Below are 16,465 nucleotides of genomic sequence, written 5' to 3' on the forward strand. Positions count from 1 at the left end.
TCTTATATCACTTTTGGAAGATGACTTAAGCCTCATGATTATCAGAGGCATTACAAGGAGCAGTCCAAGTTAAGTTTCTCTTGTTTTGCAGAATATGCAAAATTATGGTTCATTTATTTGACTTACATAGTTTTGTCTACTTAGAGAATTTTCAAATCTAGTCTCTGTTTTGTATGTCAGTTTAATAGCACCTTGGGCTCCCCATATTGGACACTGCTCTTGACAAACTCTTTAAAATTAAAAAGTTTGTTCCTTTTTCATGGACACTCTCAAGAAAGAGCAAAGCACTTTATCAGATTACTGCACTTTGAACAGAGGAGAATAAAAAGAAGCAAATGAATACAAACATACACACACACAGGGACTCACACTCAATGCACATTCTTGGGGTCATTTGCCCTCCTAGCAGCTTCGAAGGGTCTGGAATCCATATCAGATTATCAGTGCCTACTCCTGGAGGCTTTCCCGTGAAGGAAAATTGTAAGGCAACACTTTGTGTTTCCAGTCCAACTGCCAGAACCCTGTGATGGGAGAGCTGGTCCCTTCACCCAAGTCCCTGCATCAGATGTTCTCTCCTTGAAACACCATGAAGGACATCAGCAGCCCAGGGCCAGGGCGCAGGCTGGGTGGGTTGCATTTCCTATAAAGTCAAACTGGGCACAGTTGAAGCCACTAAGCCCTATGTGACTTTAAGGATGTGGGTGGAGTAAGTGGGGGGCAAAGGAGGAATGAATTGGCGTTTGCTGAATTTTAGGGGTGGCTCACATAATCAGCTGAATCAACAGCAGTCTAGCGCTACAGCTACAACCACTTCCCAGAGAAAACTCCATATCGTGGGATCACCGGATCTTTACAAGTGCTGGCATGACAAACAGCAAGATACCTGGTGTCAGAGGCCTCTGTTCCCAGACTCTCCCTAAGCAGTTATCCTCAAGCCACCTATCATGCAAAAACCAATTCCTTTAGATGCCTAGCTTACCCCATTCACAGTCACAGTGCAGCGGTGCCTTGTTCCAGAGCCCCAGCAAGTGACTGTCCAAAAGGCCGTGCCATCCTAGGCCAGAAGCAGGGAGTCTATTGCACATGCCTAGGCTTATAGGGCTGTAGGCTTGGGGTAACAAGACGGACTTCTTGTGTATTGCACTGTTGACTGCCAGAGAAATTTGGCAAAGGAGTAAAATAAAAGATGCTCAGATTGGAAAGCGATCTGGATCTCTATTCATATGTAGAAGACCTGATCTTGTCTACAGAAAAGCCTAATGAATCTCTCATAAACCTAGTAGAATTAATAAACAAATTCAATAAGTTTGCAGGCTCTGATATCAATATATTTAAATCAATTTTATTTCTATACACTTGCAGTGAACAATGTGAAAATGAATTTCAAACAATTTCATTTAAAATAGCATCAAAAACAATACAATTATTAGGAATAAATTTAACAAAAGATATGCAAAGCTTGTACCCTAGAAACTACAAACCACTATTTAAATAAATAAGAGCAAAACAAATGGAAATATATCCCATATTAAGTGTCGGAAGACTTAATATTGTCTAGATTATATACTACACATGGTGATCTTCAGATTCAACTCAGTCCCTATCAGAATCCCAGCTGACTTTTTTGAAGAAATTGACACTCATTCCTAAAATTCATATGAAAACTGAAGGGTTCCAGAAGAACCAAATTAACAAAGTATGTTTTAACAGAAGAACAAATCTGGAGGACTCATAAATCCCAATTTTAAAACTTACTACAAATCTACATTATTTAAGACAATATGGTACTGCATAGGATAGATAAATAGCTCAATGATATCATATTGAACCCAAAAGCAAAACCCATATATTATGGCCGATTCATTTTTGAAACGTGTGCCAAGATCAGAAATGGGGAAAGAACAGACCAACAGATGGCACTGGGACAACTGTATACACATACACAGAAAAAAACATTGCATTCCTACTTCATACTGTATGCAAAAATCAAATCAAAATGGATCAAAGACCTAAATACAGAATTTTTTTAAAACTATAAAATACTTAAAAATACATTTGATCAATCTTTATGACCTAGGATTTGAAAATGGTTTCTTATGACACAAAAGCTAAAGGTTAGCAAATTCAAAATATCTGTAAGTTAGACTTTATCAAAATTAAAAACCTTCTTATTCAAAGGATGTTATCAACGAAGTAAAAAAAAATACAATCCACAAAACTGGAGAAAACATTTGTAAATTATATCTCTGACAATGGTCTAGTATCCAGAATACATAAAGAAAACTTTATTCAATAATGAAGTGACAAATAACCCTATTTAAAAATGGGCAAAACAAGTGGACAGATGTTTCTCTAAAGGAGATATGCAAACGGTCAATTAGCACATGAAAATATGCTCAACATCATTAGTCATCAAGGAACTACATATCAAAACCACATTTTACTCCCGCTAAGATGCACTTCACACCGACTAGGATAGTTAGTGATGTGGGCATGGGTGTGGAGAATTGGAAACCTCATGCACTGCTAGCAGGAATGTATGGTGCAGCTACTTTGGAAAACATTCTGGCAATTCCTCTAAAATTAAACATAAAGTTACCGCATGACTCGACAATTCCACTCCTAGATGTGTCCCCAAAGAAATGTAAACAGATGCCCACACAAAAGCTTGTAACACAAATGTTCATAGCAGCATTAAATATAGTAGCCAAAATGTGAAAACAATCCAAATATCCATCAACAGATGAATGGGGAAAAAATAAGTTTGTATAATGCTATATTACTTAAAGATAAAAGGGAATAAAATACTATGTGAAAAAATCAATCACAGAAGACCATATATTATACCATTACATATCTATTAAATGCCTAAAATAAAAAAAAAATCTATACTAAGTAGATTAGTGGCTGCTTACAGCAGACATGGTGAGGGGTCTTGGGGGAGTAATAGCTAAATAAATGATCGCTTCTTGGAATATTTAGAAAATATTTTAAAGCTGGTGATGATTGCACAACTCTGTGACTATACTAAGAAACACTGCATTATGCAGTTTAAGTGGGTGCCTTGCATAGCAGTTGAATTAAATTTCAATAAAGCAATTAAAATATAACAAAAGCTTTTTGCTCTCAAGAGCTGCTTTTTCTTGAGTATGTCCTTTGCCAATAATTGATCATCAAGAACATTGCCTGGGATAAGGTGCTTAAATGAAAATATTGTTAAATGAGTAAGTTCCAATATCAAAAATGAAAAGCAGAGGAACACAAGAGAGTGTGACAGGATTTAATAGTTTAACAAAGGACATTCAGTGAGGAGTCTTTTATGAAGGCAACATTTCTATTCCACTACGCAAATAATTTTACCTATCATATTATAAAATTTTTAAAAATTACTTAAAACTCACATGACACTCATTAATGTGAATATGGGCTCAAACAGCATCTTCCACTCTTCATTGACTAAATGGAAGTAAAGGTTAAGGAGCTGGATCTTGTACCATCTTACTCACTGGCTTGGTTGTTTACCAACAGCCTTTAGTGCCTGACTGGTTACAAATATAACTAAAATGGATGAAGAGGAAGTTCATTGATAGGAATTATCAGGCAAAAAACCTGCCTCACTGATCCTATAGCCCTTCTCATGGGGTGCTATGTATCTTCGAGTCAGTTTTAGTTCATTTCTTTTTTTCACACTTCACTAACAACATTCCTCCCAAACTTCAACTGTGTTGGTGATTGTAGACTTTACTTCATGGTCAATGCTGAGGCTGGCATCAAAATTTCAGGAGATTTGAGATTGGTAAAATTAGAGCATGGTAACCACAGAAAAAAGGGACAATTGGAGCATATAACTGTTTAGTTTTTTTGTTTGTTGTGGAGTGCTTTTTTTTTTTTATGTTGTTTTGTGGGTTTTGTTTTTGTTTTTGTTTTTGTGCCCAGGATCTCTAGCAGGAAGATGACAATGTGACATTTCCCATGCAAACTTAAGTTACACCAGATTTAGAAACTTAATTCGTTGTCTTTTATATCTGGAGCCTATATTACCATTTCCACAGAATTTACGTTTCAAAATCTGTGTTTTCCCTATTAAGGGGTTGTTTACAAGCATCATCATCTTGCTTTGGAACCAGAATTAGCATAAGTAAGGCAAAGTCTTCACCTTGAGTGAAAAAAATAAAAAAGAATCAGTGCATTGAAGTCTGTGAATAATATATCTGCCTCCATTTTTCACCTTTCTAGACATCCACATCTCTCTTATATCTCTTTGTGGAATAAAATAGTTCCAAATGCTATTCTGTGTACATGAATGTACTGGAGAAATTCCATCCAATGGAATTGTTTTCTTGGAGTGAGGGGTTGGTTAATGGATTTCATTTCCATTTTTTTTTCATTTTCATTTTAGCAAATGTTTAACATTCTTTCCAGAAAATACCATATGAGTAAACAACTATATTTTTTTGAAAATCCAATGAAAAGTTCTAACTTGTGGTACAAATGGTAACAACTGTATTACAAATTATTTCAATCTATCTTAAAAGGGAAAAAAGACTGTTCCTTATTTCAAGTTGTAATAAATCTATGAAGACTTGGAATAACTGTTAATAAAAATGTTTGCTCATGGTAAATGTAGATTATTTTATTACAAATTCATCTTGATACTGAGTAACTGTTGACTATTAATATACTCTGATGAAAGATGAAGAGTACAATTACAAAAAACAAAACAAAACAAAAACCTCTGTTTCTTCTCACACATATTATATAATAAACCAAAAAAACAGAGGCTTCTATATCATGCATATATATATATATGTGTGTGTGTGTGTGTATGTGTGCGTGTGTGTGTATGTATATGGCATATAGCATATACACACACACACACACATATATATATAGTGAAGAAGTGAAAATTTCTTTATAATCAAACCATTAATCTGCTTGGAAACATACATATACATGTTATATAACATATATATATATATCCTTTGTGAAATTAACAATAATTATTTCCATTGGGACAATGGTATCAAATGTCAAATGATTTTAGAAAAAGAATATTATCTGCAGGAAATCAAATAACTCAGTGCATTTATTTTGGTTTTACAAACAACTATTGACTAAATAGTCTGCAGACAGAACTGGGTTATGAATAGAGATACATGAAAAAATATGGTACATTACCTTGTGCTTTTAAATATTTGGGGGCAAATATATTACAATATGGTGAAATATATAAAATAAACAATCAAAATAGTTGTATGTATAAAGTACAGAAATATAACCATATTGCCAGGTACGTTACCTATAAACAAATTTTTCAATGTATAAAGTTTTCAAATTATATCAGTTAATGCTATTTTTTTTTTCTCTTTTAAGATTTTATTTATTTATTCATGAGAGACAGAGGAGGGAGAGACATAGCCAGAGGAAGAAGCAGGCTCCCTCTGGGAGCCCAATGTGGGACTCAATCCCAGGAATCCAGGATAATGCCCTGAGCCAAAGACAGATGCTCAACTGCTGAGCCACCCAGGTGTCCCAGTTAATGCTATTTCATTGTGTACTTCATTTTTTAAATTTCTTAACTTATAATTTAGAATAGCATCCATCATTTAGGAAGCTTGAATTCTTCTCATGGTGGTGTGTCATAAAAATCTCTCTATCCTGTACAAATTACTGCATTGAACTTCTCCATGAATGGTTTGAATGAGATAATCTTTAATTCCATGATAGTAAAATATTCAGGAATCTGTGACAAATATAATTCTCTACTGAGTTTTTTACTAATTAGTTGTTTTTTGTTTTTTGTTTTTTGTTTTTTTTTTTTGCCTATTGGTTCAGGTCAGTTATTTAATTTTTATTTTAATTTAATAATTACTCCCTCAACTTTAGCCTTTGTTGTTAATTTAAAGTAATGGTGATTTACTACTAATGGTATTCAACTGTTTGAGACAATTTTGTGCTGTAAAGGTGTTAAACACTGAACTGGTAGCTATACATTTTTGGTAATATTATGTTCATGTAAAATAACAACAGCCTAAGATTTATTTTGATTAAAGTATCTCTCCTCATGCAATATTTAGCAAAAAGAAAAATAAACATGGATAATTACAACACCTTTCCACTCTGCTTTCAGCAAATTCCTTCCCACATATGCAGGGATTCTAAATTCCCATTGTGTCCTCTTATTTCAGGTTTGATATTATCAGTTTCCTTTGCCTCACATTTGGCAATCCATATTTGTAACTAAACTTTCTCATTCTCCCCTAGATATTTGTAGGAATAATAATGATGCTTCTTTTCAAAAGACATCCTTAAGAAGCTAAAACAACTCTTGCTTGGAAAAATCTCTTCTTTTCTAATTTAATAAGGAAACAGGATGCTGTCATATTTTAAGCAATTCCTATTGAAAGAGTTGCCTATTATTATCTTCTCATTGATTTACTTTTATCAGTAAAATCACTCCAAGCAAACTTTATTTATTTATTTTTCCAAGCAAACTTTATTATAGTGAAGGCAACTAAATAATAATTGGCATAAAGGACATGCAACAATGTGAATATTTTTTAAGTTTTAATCAGACAGCTTAGCTGATAAAATCTTTCTTTATTGGATACTGAGGCCCGGACTATGTTTTCCATATTTGTTTAGATTTAGTTAACTTGCATCTGGACTGTGATGGGAAATTCACTACCCATCAGACATCAGTAAATAAAAGACTGGATATCTAAGCATACATATTTGAGGAAAAAATCTCTAGAGAATGACTCAGAGACATAAACTGAACATAGAATGCTAGGCCAGGAGCTCAAAGATTTTTGATGAGAAAACAAATTTTTTCCATAGTCTCAGGATATCTATGTAGTTATGGTTGGGATAATTAAGAATAAGTGATGTTTTTACTGTCCAGTGGGCAATATCAATTCCTTGCAAATAAAGATAGACACTTCTGTGGAATGATTCCTGTGATGACAAAAGATTCTACCCAGGTATCTCTCTTTTAAAATACGAAATCTGAATGACTTTGTGATCAGAAATTCTGATAAAGCACTGAATTAAAAAAAAAAAAGACCTCGTTTAAAAGAAAATTGTTTAACTGGTAAATTTATTTAAATATTTTACTTGATTAACTTTCATTAGTTAATGATATCAGTTTGCTGTCATATGGCCAAGTACATTCACTAAAAAGGATGAGTCTGAAATTTATAAGTTCTAACTAAGGTAAGGAATAGTAATAATTTGAAGCCTAGAACTTTAATCAAAAATCGTGTCCACTTCTCCCAGTTACCTGACCTATGTTTTCTTCTAAAGTATCCAAGAAGTAAAAGTCTATAATTTATACCAAATGAGTAGGCATTAATTGTAGGTTTTTACTTCTATAAATTTACTAATTATAGACATACAAAAAAGACTTCAATGTAGAAGCTGTAGGGTGATATAACTATTTCAAGTCCCATTGCTGACCTATAAGTAGTATTACAGCATCTCAATAATTATGAGAAAAGAACATATAATCATGAAATTGGCAATATTTGGATGTAAAAATCTGACTCTTTCTAAGCTTCATCTCCTGCCTGTATAACATAAGAATAGTAATAGATGTTTTTTTTTTAGATATTTTGAAAGGATTAAAATGAGATAATATATGTAAAACACAAAACAATACTTGGAGAGAAAAATGCATGATTATTTTACTTTCATTTTCCTTCCTTTCAATGTGTTTAAAAAAGAGGGCATGGAGGTGTTGGGAGATAATTCTCCAAGTGTCTTGCATTTCTGCGTACATTCTAAGGGAAACAAAAACAAAACGAAACAAAACATTAAAGTTTTTGTTCCAAAAAATATATAAATAAATAAAAATAAAAAATAAAGTTTTTGTTTCTGACTACCTTGAATGGCTGTTGTACAACAAATATATTGTAAGATAATGATAGTATTTCCCATTTGAGTAGAGGGAAAATGTGTTTTCCACCCACTAAAATAAAGATAATGTCCTCCTTTGGGCAAAAATTGGACAGATTTGCTAATAGCCTCTTTATAAAACATAAGGGTTTCCTAAGCATGGAATTTCTCAACTTAGGTCAAATTTGCTGTGAACACAGCATTATCTGGGTTACTGTGAAACATGGAAGAAACAGGAAACATACGCAAACATGAAGTTCATACAGCCTGGGCTGTAAGAGAGTCATTTTTCTCTAAACCAGATGTCTTGTGCATTCTCCTGGCATTCACAGAAATATGAGTAAAATCATTTCATGGTCCCTACCAGAGGAAGAGAGACTCAATGACTAAGTAAAAATTAAGTTGATAAATTCAGGAAAGGTGACACCCAAGGTCATAGACCTGGAAAAACTGAAATTATAAAAATAAACTGGGTAGGAAAAGGACAATTATGGGAAGTCTTTAAAGAGAATGTCAGTGAATGATCTAAAGAGGGTCTAAGGTGATTATAATCTGATTATAATATGATGTCCTACCAGGCCAACCTAGTTCAAGTGTAATTCTGATTTTGCAAGTGAAAATGGATCCTGACATGGGATAAAAAGAACAGAGCAGTAAATATGTTTTCAAAGAGTTGGTTCTAGAAAGTTGGTGTCCCTTGGTACCTGACAATGGACTGCTGTTGAGGAAAGCACGCTCAGGGAGGCTTGTGCAGACTAGTACCATGCACACGTGGGAAGAGGCATGAATAACAACAGAATGAAAGAAGATGTTTTTAAAAGAAGTTTCAACAGTAAAATTTCAGCATTGGGAAGTGTATTGGACTGGATGAACTACAAGGTAACTCACATATTTGAAATTTAATGGTTTTTGAAGTACCGTCAGTTGCTGAAGACATATTTAATGTATTTTTCCTAAGGAAACGCCATTCTGTTTGCAGCTTGATAGTCTACAATAATACACCTACATCCATGTGATCTCCACGTTAGTACAATAAAATTTTTATTTTTTAAAAAGATTTATTTATTCATTTTAGAGAGAGAGAGAGAGAGAGCACCTGAGAGCGAGTCGGGGGAGGGTCTGAGGGAGAGAATCTTCAAGCAGACTCCCTACTGAGCACAGAGCCAGAGGCAAGGATCCATCTCAGGAACTATGCGATCGTGAACTGAGCCAAAACCCAAAGTAAGGCATTTAACCAACTGAGCCACCCAGGAGCCCCTAATACAGTGAATCTTTCAGTTGCAGTAGCTTTTATTCCACAGGTGATGAAGTGGGACTGAAAGAAGAGGGACTTGCTACCAGACTCACTGGGAGGGAAATGGGTTATGGCATTCATTTCCTGAGAGAAGCATTGGAGGAAGGAGGGCTGGGTGATAAAGGAACTGTTGTGATCCCAGACAAATGGAGATTGAGAACCTCTGGGAGATGTGGACTCCTTAAGGGGATACTCTGTACAACTAATTTATGTTCTCAGGGAGTTGTGGAATGGGAGTGTTTGCCTAGATAAAGGTGGCTGTGATCACATGGGAAGGGTGTGGAGTTTTCCAAAACAGAAAATAAATTAATTGCTTTTGGTTGAAGGTATTCATAAGTATGTTGGTATGTTCAAGGGAAAGTGTATAGAACTGTTTAAATGAGTCAAGCAGTACAGAATACAAAGTTAGCATTGAAACTCATAACTAAAAGTGATGAATGCTAAATTTCATTTTCAAGTACAGCTTCTATTGTTCATTTAGAATCAACTTAAATGCTTCAATGTACAAAACTATATTGAAACTATACTTAATTATTCTAAAAATGAGGGAAAAGAAGATAAATAAAATCAATAGTTAACACAATTTAACAATTAATTTAAATCAGGTCTTTGAAAAAAATGTTTAAGAAATACCAAGTAGGGAGCCTGGGTGGCTCATTTGTTAGCTGTCTGCCACTTAACCAGGGTCCTGGGATGGAGCCCTGTGTTGGGCTCCCTGTTCAGTAAAGAGCCTGCCTCTCCCTCTGCCCTCCTCCTGCTCATGCTCTCTCTCTCTTTCTCTCAATAAATAAATAAAATCTTAAAACAACAGCAACCTCAACAACAAAAGGAGATAAGGAAACTAAGACCTCAGAGTTTGAGTTGTTCAAGATCACAAAATTTATATATGACAAAACCTGTACAAAACCTGTACTAAAAATTTGCTATACTGATTTCATTGCACTTTATTTCCACGGAAATATGAGCAAATACAATACTAATGCTCATTTAGCATTAGCTCTGGCTTGGAGGTAGGATAATTATGCATACTAAATTGCTATAGCTAATTTTCAAAAACAGAATTTCTTCAACAGCTCTCAAGATTCAACAAAACATATCAGATTGATATTACTATCCCCAACCCTATCTTCTGTGGGAAAGTATAAAAACAGTTGTTTGAATGATTGATTTTGGTTAATGTTGGCAACACCCGCCAGTGTTGAATAATAGATACCTCATTACTTTTTTTTTTTTTTTTTTTTTTTTTTTTACTGCAGAAGATATTAAGATAGTCTTGGGGCAAAATTTACTTTTACTATTTCTTTCTACTATTTTTCTTTTATTTTTTCCTAGGTTTTTCCTGATTCTCACTTCTACTTATTTTGAATCTCTTCATCTGCTATAAATATTGCTCAAATGTCAACCAATAAAGTTAATCAGTTGAAGATGAAAATTTTTATCACTCTCACTGATATTTTAATTTTCCTATGGATTTCCTAAAAACCAAATGAAATGACAAGCCCATTAGTTGAAAATTTTAAACAAGAGTTTTGTTTAAAACTACTGTTCATACTACTCCAATTAGATAGCTTCAACTTTTCCAGTAAGACTCTTTTCCCAGAAGAAAGCTGCCATCTCTTCTGCAAATTAAGATATTCAGCCATCGATAATGGTTTTAAATAGCCATTTCATTTCTTTCTTTTATTTATACATTTACTTTTTTACTTCAAAGCATATAGCAACATCATATTTATCCACCATGTTATTTCAATCTGGGAAACCATTTTTAAGAACTGGAAATAGGTATATAAATGACATGCTAAATTTTCATCAGCAAGTCAGTGAAGTGTTTTCCTGTTTGACACATCATAGTGTGTAAAGAAACATAATGGTAAGAAAGTACTGGGATGAAAGTAACCACAAGTGGCCTGCTCAGAATATGGAGAAAAAGTCTGCTTTACAATATAGGAATCATAGCTAAAAGAGGACTGATGTGTTTTGGGCATGTTTTAAATAGAATGATTCACATGGACTTCTATACCTTTGATACTATTGATCTTTAAGTATGTATTCTTACATATTCTGGATTCTGGATTAAAGTCCCATTTTAATAATTAATTATGACACAACAAATAGGTAGTTTCCTAATAAGAAGTTGAATTCTATTTAAACAATGATTTTGAGCAATTATTACTGAAATGCAACAAATCTCTATTATACCAGAAATTCTATTATATTTTTTATACATTGTATCATTTAATTTCTAAAAGCATATGGCCTCTGTCCTACTGTTATCCTCAATTTCCAAATGAAGAAGCCAAAGTTTTTAAGAAATTACATGATTTGCTGTTGATACACAAGTAAGTTACTGAGCTGGGGTTCAGCAGGCCTCTGTTTGTCTCCAGAAACCACAGTCTCCACTTCAAATAATTAAGTCTGTGAGTTCCTTAAAATTTATTGCAATTAGTTCAAAGTCAAATTGCCACAAAAGTGAAACAATATTTTTTTTGAGGTGTCAGCAGAGATAAATACTTACAGAGGATGTGGCACTTTGGGTGTGGGTTAAAGAATAGCTATCATGTAGATTGGGAATGGTGGGTGAAAAAGAAATGGGTAAGCACCCTGGAATAGGTGAGCGGGTGGCATGGCTTCAGGTCAGGGGCATTCTGCAGTGCTCTAAATCAGCTTGTTTCATATTTGTAGACTGATAAAGTCAATGGAGTTTTCAAAGCCTGAGTTATAAGCGGTCAGTTTCATTATTCTGAATACCAAGATGGAGGCTCTTTCATACCTAAAAACATTTTATTTAGCAATGAACATAGACTCTACAATGCTCCTAAATCAATATTTTGCCTGAACACCCGTGGTATTTATCCTCCCTGGAGTCAAGAGAGTCAGGTTCTTGAGTATTGGGTCCTCGGGAGACACTGACTTTGCCACTTGACACTGCATTCAGAGCAATGGTACAGATCCTTTGTATCATAATATTAGATCAGCTAAGAGCTCTATTGACCACTCCTACTTTTGAGCTCAGGTTTTGGGCATCAAAGGATACTTAATTCTGGAAGATATCAAAACATATTGCTCAGAATCATAGTGTCTTAAAAGGAATCTCTGAGGCTCTTCACAAAGTGATTACCAATGACAACCTTATTCTAGCTGAGCCTGGAGCCTGAAAGCAGGCTGGAAAACCACCATTTTATCATTTACACTTAGTAAACGATAAAGAAGTTTGGCGTCATACATTGCAGTCATTGTTTTTCTAATTATAATCAGCTTTCTCTTTTTACGGGTATTACATATGTGAATTAGTTTTCTAATATTTAATATCAAGCCTTGAACAATTCATAAATACCTAGATTTTTGTTTTTGTCCTCTTCTTGCTATTGTTGTTTTTGTTAATTTAGTTTATCTTCACCAAATAATGTTTTCGAAACAGGGAGTTTTGAAACAGAAAGTTAACAGATAATATAAGGCTGTCCCATATATTAAGTAGGCCCATAAATAAGTTTTGTGTATAAGTTGGTATAATTTCCACTAGAAACTTAGCACCAGAATAATAAAAAATATTTATGATATTAATAATTATTATAATAACAAAATTTATTGGGTATTAAATTCCAAGCATTATGGCAAATTAATTTTATAATTTCATTTGATTCCATCGAAAATCCATTGAGCTATATATGCCATTTTTATAGTACTGACCAATTGGCCTTAACATTCTCCTCAGATTGATTAAGACTTAGGTAAGCCTTCTTCCTGACTCTAGGCCTCTAACCTCCTTTTTCTTGGAGCATTTACTTTAGAAAGCTTACAACTGTAAATTTTCTCTCTGTCCCTTTAAGTTGTAAATCTTTTAAAAAACGTTTTAAAAAATGTTAAAACCCAAGAATGTCTCTTTCAAGGACCTGGGACCATCCCTCTGAAATGTGACTACCAGGAAAGATCATGTCCTCATCTCACAGTCTCTAAAGTAGAGTAGGAAACTATGGGCACTTAATTAGCAAACATAGATGATTTAAACAGAGAGAAAAACATTTAAATTTAGGAATAGCTCAATCTCACTGATGAACTTCCCTGCTTAGGTCCTCCAGTACTTTAAACTAGCCATCTCAACACTTAAAAACACTCCAGCCCATTATTTCAACAGAGTTGACTTTATACTGAATTCTATCCTCTCTGCTCCATTGCAATGACCTTCAATAAAGTCTCCATTGCCTGTTTAATATTGTTCAATGTAATTTTTGTTATGAAAGAAGTAGAATAATGCTGAGAGAAATCAACTAACATACAAAGCAACACAAGTAGAAAGTAGAGGAGTCCAGGTTCATACATAGTCTGTCATTTCAGCTTCTCTTTTTTCTAAATAGAAATCACATATGAATTCTTAGAAGTCTATGTCTTTTTCATAACAACAGTAACAATGACAGCAACAACAATTATAATAATTAATTAATAGCAAGAGTAATGCTATTAAAATGAAATTCAATATTTTCAGAATATTCTTCTGAGTGACCATTTGACTAGAGGTATCTATGGTCCCACTGCTTTTTTGTTGTTGTTATATTATTAAATTGTGGGAATAACAGAAAAGAATGAAGCAGAATTAACAAGTCATTAATGTGTAAACTATGCATTCACATCAAAAAAAGACGAAAGGATAATGTGGTGTGCAGTGTGACTTGCAGTTTTCCAGTAGCCTGTAGATGAAACCAGTAGAAGAAACAGAGAATCATTCAGCTTGTTAAACTTTTAAAAAAATACAATCTCAGTGATATTAACAAACTAGAATAAGAGAATTAATGTTGCTAATGTGAAAATATTAGTTCCGGGATCCCTGGGTGGCGCAGCGGTTTAGCGCCTGCCTTTGGCCCAGGGTGCGATCCTGGAGACCCGGGATCGAGTCCCACATCGGGCTTCCGGTGCGTGGAGCCTGCTTCTCCCTCTGCCTGTGTCTCTGCCTCTCTCTCTCTCTCTGCGTGACTATCATAAATAAATAAAATTAAAAAAAAATATATTAGTTCCATAGTAATATTTGATTATAATTTAAATGGCAACATATGTAAATAAGTAATAAAGAATTTAAGTTTGTGTTCATGTGTATTTAAACAATATTTGATTGATATAAAATTTGGGTCATACTGGCCATTATTAGTATTTATTGATTGATTGATTGATTGATTATTGGAGTTCAATTTGCCAACATATAGCATAACACCCAGTGCTCATCCCTCCAAGTGCCCCCCTCAGTGCCCATCACCCAGTCACCCCAACCCCCTGCCCACCTCCCCTACCACTACCCCTTGTTCATTTCCCAGAGTTAGGTGTCTCTCATGTTTTGTCACCCTCACTGATATTTTCACTCATTTTCTCTCCTTTCCCTTTATTCCCTTCCACTAATTTTTATATTCCCCAAATGAATGAGACCATATAATGCTTGTCCTTTTCCGATTGACTTATTTCACTCAGCATAATACCCTCCAGGTCCCTCCACATCAAAGCAAATAGTGGGTATTTGTCGTCTCTAATGGCTGAGTAATATTCCATTGTATACATAGACCAGATCTTCTTTATTTATTCATCTTTCGATGGACACTGAGGCTCCTTCCACAGTTTGGCTATTTTGGACATTGCTGCTAGAAACATCGGGGTGCAGGTATCCTGCCGTTTCACTGCATCTGTATCTTTGGAGTAAATCCCCAGCAGTGCAATTGCTGGGTCATAGGGCAGATCTTTTTTTTTAACTCTTTGAGGAACCTCCACACAGTTTTCCAGAGTGGCTGCACCAGTTCACATTCCCACCAACAGTGCAAGAGGGTTCCCCTTTCTGCACATCATCTCCAACATTTGTTGTTTCCTGCCTTGTTAGTTTTCCCCATTCTCACTGGTGTGAGGTGGTATCTCATTGTGGTTTTGATTTGTATTTCCCTGATGGCAAGTGATGCAGAGCATTTTCTCATGTGCTTGTTGGCCATGTCTATGTCTTCCTCTGTGAGATTTCTGTTCATGTCTTTTGCTCATTTCATGATTGGATTGTTTGTTTCTTTGTTGTTGAGTTTAATAAGTTCTTTACAGATCTTGATACTAGTCCTTTATCTGATAGGTCATTTGCAAATATCTTCTCCCATTCTGTAGGTTGAATTTTAGTTTTGATGACTGTTTCTTTTGCTGTGCAGAAGCTTCTTATCTTGATGAAGTCCCAATAATTAATTTTTGCTCTTGTTTCTTTTGCCTTCATGGATGTATCTTGCAAGAAGTTACTGTGGCCAAGTTGAAAAAGGGTGTTGCCTGTGTTCTCCTTGAGTATTTAGATGGAATCTTGTCTCACATTTAGATCTTTCATCCATTTTGAGTTTATCTTTGTGTATGGTGTAAGAGAATGGTCTAGTTTCATTCTTCTGCATGTGGATGTCCAATTTTTCTAGCACCATTTATTGAAGAGATTATCTTTTTTCCAGTGGATACTGTTTCCTGCTTTGTCGAATATTAGTTGACCATAAAGTTGAGGGTCCACTTCTGGATTCTCTATTATGTTCCATTGATCTATGTGTCTGTTTTTGTGCCAGTACCACACTGTCTTGATGACTACAGCTTTGTAGTACAACCTGAAATCTGGCATTGTGATGCCCCCAGATATGGTTTTCTTTTTTAATATTCCCCTGGCTACTTTGGGTCTTTTCTGATTCCACACAAATCTTAAGATGATTTGTTCCAACTCTCTGAAGAAAGTCCATAAGTCCATGTTATTTTCATAGGGATTGCGTTAAATGTGTAAATTGCCCTGGGTAACATTGGCATTTTCACAGTACTAATTCTTCCAATCCACGAGCATGGAATATTTTTCCATCTCTTTGTGTCTTCCTCAATTTCTTTCAGAAGTGTTCTGTAGTTTTTACAGTATAGGTATTTTACCTCTTTGGTTAGGTTTATTCCTAGGTATCTTATGCTTTTGGGTACAATTATAAATGGGATTGACTCCTTAATTTCACTTTCTTCAGTCTCATTGTTGGTGTATAGAAATGCCACTGACTTCTGGGCATTGATTTTGTATCCTGCCACACTGCCAAATTGCTGTATGAGTTCTAGCAATCTTGGGGTGGAGGCTTTTGGGTTTTCTAGGTAGAGTATCATGTCATTGGCGAAGAGGGAGAGTTTGACTTCTTCTTTGCCAATTTGAATGCCTTTTATTTCTTTTTGTTGCCTGATTGCTGAGGCTAGGACTTCTAGTACTATGTTGAATAGCACTGGTGAGAATGGACATCCCTGTCTTGTTCCTGATCTTAGGGGAAAGGG

Source organism: Canis lupus, chromosome 17, assembly GCF_011100685.1.
Source record: "Canis lupus familiaris isolate Mischka breed German Shepherd chromosome 17, alternate assembly UU_Cfam_GSD_1.0, whole genome shotgun sequence".
Classification (NCBI taxonomy): Eukaryota; Metazoa; Chordata; class Mammalia; order Carnivora; family Canidae; genus Canis; species Canis lupus.